Below are 8,479 nucleotides of genomic sequence, written 5' to 3'. Positions count from 1 at the left end.
GGGAAGGAGTTACGATGGGCAAAACACACTTAAGGAGGGAGGACCTAGCTTCCTCCTCCTTGAAGGCAGAGTATCTACAAAAGTTATTTGGAGTTCTTCTGCACAGATTTCTCTCTTCTCCCACACATTAATTTATTCAATCATTTCTATTAATATGAACCCACAGGTATTTATTTTGTACGTTGGGTTATAATCCATACTTCCTTACATATAGTGTTACTCCAATTGTACCACCTTTGGCCACTGGGAGCTCTTTTTGGCTCCTGTACTGGATCACCGTGGGGGAGGGGTGTGTGTGTGTGTGTGTGTGTGTGTGTGTGTGTGTGTGTGTGTGTGTGTGTGTATGCGCACTTCTTTCCTTTCTGACATTATTAGATGCTCCAGGCCCGTCTTGTATATGCTCTGCCCCAGTTCTAGAACCAGTCGGTTCTCCAAGTAGCCCTGGTTCCTCTGGTTGCTAGGTGTGCTTGCTGTTACTGGGACTTCTTTGGTTTTTGATTAGGTTGTAACTAAGCTAGTGAGCTAAAATCTAAAGGATGAACTAGGTCAGAGGATGGTGGAGATGGTCCCAGGCTGAGGGAAGAATGTGTGCAAAGCCCTAGATGTGGAAGGAGCACATCTTTGAGAACATGAAAGGAGCTAGTGGGGCTGGAATGGAAAGAACAGGAAGAGGGACCTAAAATGGAATTAGGAGACAGACAGTCTAGTGAGTCGTGAAAATGTCCTGGGTGTCTTGAACAATGATCTGATCCGTATTTTCAAAAAGTTTGACTCTATGAGGAACAGGTGTTTGGGGCAAAGTAGTTAGGGAATTATTACACTATTGCCTTAACTTCAATGCTTATTTTTTAGATATCAAATTATTTCCAAATAAATTTTTGATGAGTGCTTTGCTGATACCAAGCACATACTCAGCATGCCCATGAGGTGATGGACAGTGCCTTTAGGACGGCCAATGCAATACTGCATAGAAATGGTGAAAGTGGACATCTCTTCTTGATTTTAATTACAAAGGGAAAGCTTTCACTATTAAGAATATTTGCTTAAGAAATTTTTAAATCAGATTAAGGAAATTCCTTTCTAATACTAATTTTCTAAACTTTTTAAATTAAGTTGTGAATGGATATTGAATTTTGTCACCTATTGAAATGATCATATGATTTCATGTCTTCATTTTGTAAACAGGTTGACTTACATTAATTATTTTTAATTTTAAATCAATTTTCTCTTTCTGAAAGAAACCAAAATTTTAGTTTGGAAGCATTATGCTTTTCATAAATTGCTAAATTTGTTATGCTAATAATGTGTTTAGGATTTTGAATCTATGTTCATGAGAAAGGTTGGCCTGAAGTTGTCCTTTCATATGTTCTTGTCAGGTTTTGATGTCAAGGTTATACATGTCTCATAAGAGGAGCTGGCATATATTTCCTCCTTTCCAATTTTTAGTTTGGGCATAAATGCCATTATTTCTTCCTTTTTTATCCATAGCATTTGCTTGTAAAGTCATCTGGTCCTGGAGCATTCTTGTTGAAAGGATTTAAGTTATAGACTCAAATTTATTAATGAAGGAATATTCAGGTTTTCTGTTTCTTCCTATGTCAATTTATCAATTTTATTGAAATTTTCAACTTTAATGGCATGAAGTTTTTCAGAAAATTTTAATATTGGTAGAGTCTGCAGTAACATCCCATTTTTCATTTTTCAAATTTTGTGTGACGTCTCTCCTTTTATCAGTCTTGCCAGGGCTGTATTAATTTATTAGTCTTTTGAAAATACTGACCTTGGATTTTGTTGATTTCCTGTTTTGGAAATGTCTGTTCTATTTCATTATGCTGTTAACACTATTATCTCCTTTTCACTTTGGGTTTCATTTGTTGTTATTTTTCTAATTTCTTTAAAGGCCTTTGTTCATTGACTTTTAGTCTTTCCAAATGTATGTACTTAAACCTATAAATTCCTCTGCATCCAAAAGTCTTGGTATTTTACATTTTCATTATCATTTAGTCCAAAATAGATTTCCATTTGCAGTGTGGTTTCTTGTTAGACTTATAGATTATTAGAAGTATTTTTTTTAGAAGTATGCTTTTAATCTCAAAATATAGAAATTTTCTAGTGTTCTTTTTTGCTGTTGTTGATGTTGTTATTTGATTTCTGGCTTAATAGCATTGTAGTCAAAGAATAAAATCAGTGGAATTTCAGTCCTTTGAAATTTGTTGAGACCTATGTTCCAAGTATGCTCAAATTTTATTAATATTCTATATGGTACTTCAAAAGGTTATATATTTTGCAGGTGGTGTATGTGCAGTGTTATTTTTATATATATAATTTATATTATATGAATCATAATATAGAAACTATATTTTATGTTAATTATAAATAAATTTGGATATATTAATGTTTAATAAATTTTATATAAATATATATTTGTATATTATATTATGTATTACATACATTATATAATGATATATTAATATCATTATATAATATATAATTATACATATTATATATACATATGTATTCAAGTTTAGTATTTATGTTACTCAAATCATCTACCAGGCTTGGTGCACTAAAAATTTCCCAATATGATTGGGAATCTGTTTATGTCTTTTTAGTCCAGTTAGTTTTTGCTTTACAAGTTTTGAAGCTATTTATTAGGTACATACAAGTGTACACTGTTATATCTGCATTAAATGAAGCATTTTGTCATTGTAAAGATGCTAGTCATGCTTTTGACTTTATCTCTACTTTGGCCCATATTAAGATACCTATAACCAACTTCTTAAAAATTTATGTTTCTATGATAGATAAATCTTTCTCCATTATTGGATTTTTAAACTTTCTGGGGTTTTCTGTTTGGGGTATGTCTCTCATAAGTAGCAATTTTGTCTTCAAATTCAGTATGACAATCTTTGTCTTTTATTGGAATATTTAGTTCATTTACATTTAAGGTAATTACTACTATGTGTAGTTTTGATTCTACCATATTATTTAGGTTTTCTATTTATCCTGCCTGTTTTATGTTTCTTTTTTTCTTCACCGATTTGTTTCAGATCGAGAATTTTAAAAATAATTATTCTATCTTTTTTCTCCTGTTACCATGCAAGTCATATGTTCTTTTGTAAATTATACAGTGGTAACCCTAGAAATTATGTGTCTTTGTCTTAAATAAGTGTAACGTTAATACTTTTATTCTTTTCCTGGACAACACAATAACCCAAGAAAATTTTACAACATTTATTCTATGACCTACTAAGCCATGTCCCAACACTATTTATTCCACGTTAATCCTTATTGTTTTGTATCTTAATTCTCTATTTTACATGCCAAAAGTCATTATAACTATTGGTTTATACAGCCAACATTTATTTAGATTCACCCAACATATTTAACCTTTTTTATTGCCCTTCATTGTTTACTATATTTCTAATCTTCTGTCTGGAATCATTTTCCTTCTGCTTGAAGAACAACTAATATTTTATTTATTGAAGATTGCTGCTGCTGAAGTCTCTCATTTTTGTTTGTCTTAAAATGTCCATTTTACCTTTTTATGAAAGGCTATGTCACTTAGTATATAGTTCCAGGTTGGCAATTTTCTTTTTAAAAAAAAAAATTAAACCATCAAGCTTTCCCCACAGCATTATTAAGATAAAATTGACAGGGCCTTCCCTGGTGGTCCAGGGGTTAAGACTCCGCACTCCTAATGGAGGGGGCCCAGGTTCGATCCCTGGTCGGGGAACTAAATCCCTCATGCTGCAACCAAGACCCTGTGCAGCCAAATAAAGAAATATTTTTTAAAAAGATATAATTGACATATGATATTGCATAGATTTAAGGTGTACAGCATGATGGTTTGGTACACAAATATTGCAAAGTGATTACCACTATCAGGTTAGTTGACGCCTCCACCACCGCTCATAAGGACAATTGTTTTGTGTTTAGAACATTTAAGATCTACTCTTAGCAACTTAGTCACCATGCTATATTTTAGAGCCCCAGAACTTATTCCTCTTATAACTGGAAGTTTAAATCGTTAAGATTAATTGGTTCTGGTGAGGTCCCAGTTTAGTTTGAAAAGGAAAGAGTACAAACACTTGGCTGTTAATCGATATATGAGGTTCATAAATCATATGTATTAGGCACGTATAAGCCTAATGACTGTAATTCTTGTGTATTCAGTGTTAAGAATATACAAAACGCAAACAATTGCTATACAGTTGAGCTCTTTAGGAGACCTAATTTACCCAAAACATTAGGATGTGTAATTAGTATATCAATTGTCTTGAATGGTTCCTTTCTTTCCGGGCTTCTTCTTGGTCCCTTTATGCTAATTTCTCCATCGCTCAGGTTCAGATTTCTCACTCTGAATAACTCAGTTTCACATATAGCCTCCTCTATGCTGGAAATAGGTGGGTTGTCCCCTACTTTCCTGAGGCTTCCTCTTCTCTCTCTATTCATTGCCAGCTCATGAATATTCCTCTAAATGAAGGAAGCTTTTCTCTGACCAATCCATAAAGAACCAACGCCATCAGCACTCAGCACGGAACCCATCAACACTGCTCAGCATACACGTTTATTCGTGGGAATGTTTACTACTTGGATCATCATCTTTTCTTTTTAAATTGCCATGCTGTGTTTTGTTGTTGTTGTTGTTGTTTTGTCCTTGTCCTTGTGTGTGTTCGATGCCTCTCCACTCTCTGCTTCAGAGAGAGAGCTCCAAAAGAAGCTTTATCCAATAGCACTGTGGGCCCATGAGCTCCCACTATACAGGGTCCAGAGATGATGGTGAGGTTAAAAATGCCATCAACTCTACTAGTACATTCTCTCTGTTTTTTAAAATTTCAGCTGTATTGAGGTATAACAGACAAAATGTAAGATATTTAAAGTGTATATCATGTGATTTGGTATATTGATACATACGCATTATGAAAGGGTTTCCCTTCAACTAGTTAACACATCCATCACTTCACATATTTTCCCTCTTCCTCCTCCTCTTCCCCTCCTCTCTCTCCTCCTCCTCCTCCTCTTCTCCTCCTCTTCCTCCTCCCTCTTCTTATCTCCTTCATCTTCCCCTCCTCTTCCTCCTCCTTTTCCTCCTCCCCCTTCTTCTCCATCTTCTCTCCTCCTTCTTCCTCCGCACCTTCTCCTCCTCCTCCTTCTTCTTTTTCTTCTTTGTGAGACCATTTAAGTTCTACTCACTTAGCAGACTTCACTGACACAATACAGAGCTAGCACCTATAGTCACCATGTTTTACATTAGATGCTCAGACCTTATTCATCTGATCGTGGAAAGTTTGTTCCAGTGCTTTCCTACAATAACCTCTCATGGAGCACTGAGCAGGGCTGTTCTTTCTTGAGTAGAGAGGATATGACATATCCAGTTGAGGTTGGTTCCTGTGGGTAACAGATTGTTTCAACTGCAGGTTGACCGACTAACTTCAGCAGAAGCAACAGACATGTTTTTGGGAATAGAGGTAAAATGAATCTAACCTGTTCAAGGAAAGTTATTGTCAAAGTCTTATACTTTCTAAAAGAAAAATATCAATGAATTATTTTAGTTTAAGCACTAGGATATACAAAGTTACTAAAAGCAAAAAGCTGAGAACAATTTTAATGTCTAATATGTAAGCATGACTAAATAAATTGCAGTATATTTACATAATAAAATATCATGTAGCCCTTAAAAATAAAATTTTTTAAAAGATTGGGAAATGCATATAAATAAGCAAAAGAACCTGGACACAACGCACCAAATATCTCCGCAAGGATGCACACATCTCAAAAATTGTAAAAACTGGAAATATTAATTTTTGTTAGGGAGAACTGGGTGATGGAGGGACAGAAGTCAGAGAAGACCCTTCACTGAGCTTTAAATTATGTGAACATATTACTTACTTCTTGAAAATTAAAATATGTAAAATGAAGAACCTGGAAACATAAAGCACATGCAATATAATTTCAACTCTGCAAAGATGGACATAGAAAAATATCTAGCAGAAACTATACTAAAATATTAATATGATTCTTTCTGGAATTACAAGGTTTTTATGTCTGTATTTTCCAGAGTTTTTTGTAAGCAATGTTATTTTTAATGCCAATAAATTTTATTTGAAAATAAATGGAAAATGTAAAAAATTTTAAATGTAGGAAATCTATTTTAAAAATCTTTTAAAGATTTATAGCTTAGGGACTTCCCTGGTGGCGCAGTGGTTAAGAATCTGCCTGCCAATGCAGGGGACATGGGTTCAAGCCCTGGTCTGGGAAGATCCCACATGCCGCAGACCAGCTAAGCCCGTACACCACAGCTACTGAGCCTGAGAGCTAGAGCCTGCATGCCACAACTGCTGATCCCATGTGCCACAACTACTGAAGCCCAAGAGCCTAGAGCCTGTGCTCCACAACAAGAGAGGCTACCACAATGAGAAGCCCGAGCACTGCAATGAAAAGGCGCCCCTGCTTGCCACAACCAGAGAACGCCCATGTGCAGCAACAAAGACCCAATGCAACCAAAAAAAAAATATATATATATATATATAGCTTATAATCAAGTTTTTTCCATTTAGAGTTAAAGTCATCATTTGGGAGGATCTTAATATGTTTATCATAAGTGAATAAAATTCATACCATACCTTTTCTTCTAAAGTCATATGGAAATAGATTCCTCTCCCCATTAGTAGAAAAAATCGTTTTTCATTTAAAGAATGAGGCATAAAAGTTAAGAGAGTTGAATTCTCATGGTGGGTCTGCAGTAGTTATGTGACTTTGGACAAGTAATTTAACTTCTGTAAATCCAATAATTTTCAATTCTGAAACAAAGACCCTAGACTAAGTTAGGTTTTCCAAGCATTTGGGGTAACATGGTCCTGTAACATTTTAAAAAATATTGTGGAAATTAATATCAGTTTTCTACCTTTCTGTTTTATTAAGGAAAGTCACTACAGCAACAACAAAACCCACGACTGCTACCCTCTACCATGTATCACTACCATTGTTTCATAAAACAAAAGACTTCTAACATACACAAAGTAGGAGAGTCATAATCGCAAAATATAGGGTAATTCCTTAAATTGTATTAATTAGTATTATAAAAAGTTGTTATAAGAATGTTTCCCTCATTTTCTTGCAGAGCTGTGCTTGGGAATCATTGGTTTAGATGAGGACCATTTCAACTGTAAAATTGTATGATTCTAGGACTTCCCTGGTGGCGCAGTGGTTAAGAATCCACCTGCCAATGCAGGGGAAATGGGTTCCATCCCTGCCCCAGGAAGATACCATATGCCGCAGAGCAACTAAGCCCGTGTGCCACAACTACTGAGCCTGCGCTCTAAAGCCTGTGAGCCACAACTATCGAGCCTGTGTGCTGCAACTGCTGAAGCCTGAGCGCCTAAAGCCCATGCTCTGCAACAAGAGAAGCCACCACAATGAAGAGTAGCCCCCCACTCACCGCAACTACAGAAAGCCCGTGTGCAGCAACTAAGAACCAATGCCAATAAATAAATTTTAAAAATAATAAAATAAAATTGTATGACTGTAAGTATAGAAATAGGAAACAAACTTAAATAGTCTGAGCTATACATTTGTTCATGTCAAGCACAGATGCAATGTCAGTCCAAACCAATCATTTTTGCTCACATAGAGTTCACAAAGATGGTGACTCTCTTCAGGGATCCAATAAGCATCGTAGTTTCATTTCTCAGTACAAGCTGATGCCACGTATTGGCCTGCATGCCCTATACTTCACTGAAAAACACAGTAAGCTGTGAGGCAGACAAAAGTAACTCCATTTTATCAAAGAATTTGAAGGTGAATTCGCACAGTTGATTGGATTGGAAATCAGGTACTCATTCCAAAATCCACGTTCTTTTCATTTCCTTTATCAAAGTAATTTGCTTCCTTTGAATATTATGTTGTTTGTAGACGATTTACATGATAACTCATTCCAAACCTCGGAGGGACATAAAACATGTCTGAAATCCATCCTTGTCCTCTAGGAATCTAAAATCTGGCCAAAGGAGACAAGATACACACACCCGCAGGAATTTCCCTTACAACAAAGGCAACATACAATTGAACCGAAAGAGCAACGCAAATAATAAATAGAGTAGTTGAACTTCAGAGGAAGGCAAAAACCACAGAACCAAATCAGAAGCTGGAGTTGGGCATTTCAAGGGCAAGAGGTGGGAGAAGAATATCTGTTTCAAGCGAGGACAGACTGTGAACAAAAGCTTAGAAGGAAATAAAATACCTGTTCCAGGGGGCACGAAGAGTACTGGGCTGCAGTGGCTGATAAAATTGGAGAAACGGGTTGGGATCGAATTGTGGAAGCCTAGACTGTTAGGCTAAGGACCTGAAGACTGTGTGGTCAGCTGAAGGACAGACAAGTGGTGCCCTCTGGAAGGTTCCTTGGTGGTGATTCTGGGAAGGAGGGTGTGCACAGGAGCTAGAGGCAGAGAGATTGAGGACAGCAGTTTACTAGGGACTC

The 8,479-nt window shown here is 36.0% G+C and overlaps 1 non-coding gene across 1 annotated transcript; it reads left to right on the top strand.

The window, feature by feature from the left end:
• Positions 1–3,663: 3,663 nt before the first annotated feature.
• TRNAR-CCU (transfer RNA arginine (anticodon CCU)) lies at positions 3,664–3,736 on the top strand. The gene has a single exon. It is a non-coding gene; the product is annotated as a tRNA-Arg (tRNA).
• The last annotated feature ends 4,743 nt before the right edge of the window (positions 3,737–8,479 follow it).

This window comes from Hippopotamus amphibius, chromosome 11, assembly GCF_030028045.1.
Source record: "Hippopotamus amphibius kiboko isolate mHipAmp2 chromosome 11, mHipAmp2.hap2, whole genome shotgun sequence".
NCBI classification, from domain to species: Eukaryota; Metazoa; Chordata; class Mammalia; order Artiodactyla; family Hippopotamidae; genus Hippopotamus; species Hippopotamus amphibius.
Note: the sequence above shows the minus strand (reverse complement) of the source record. Positions and strands in the feature narration are given on the sequence as shown.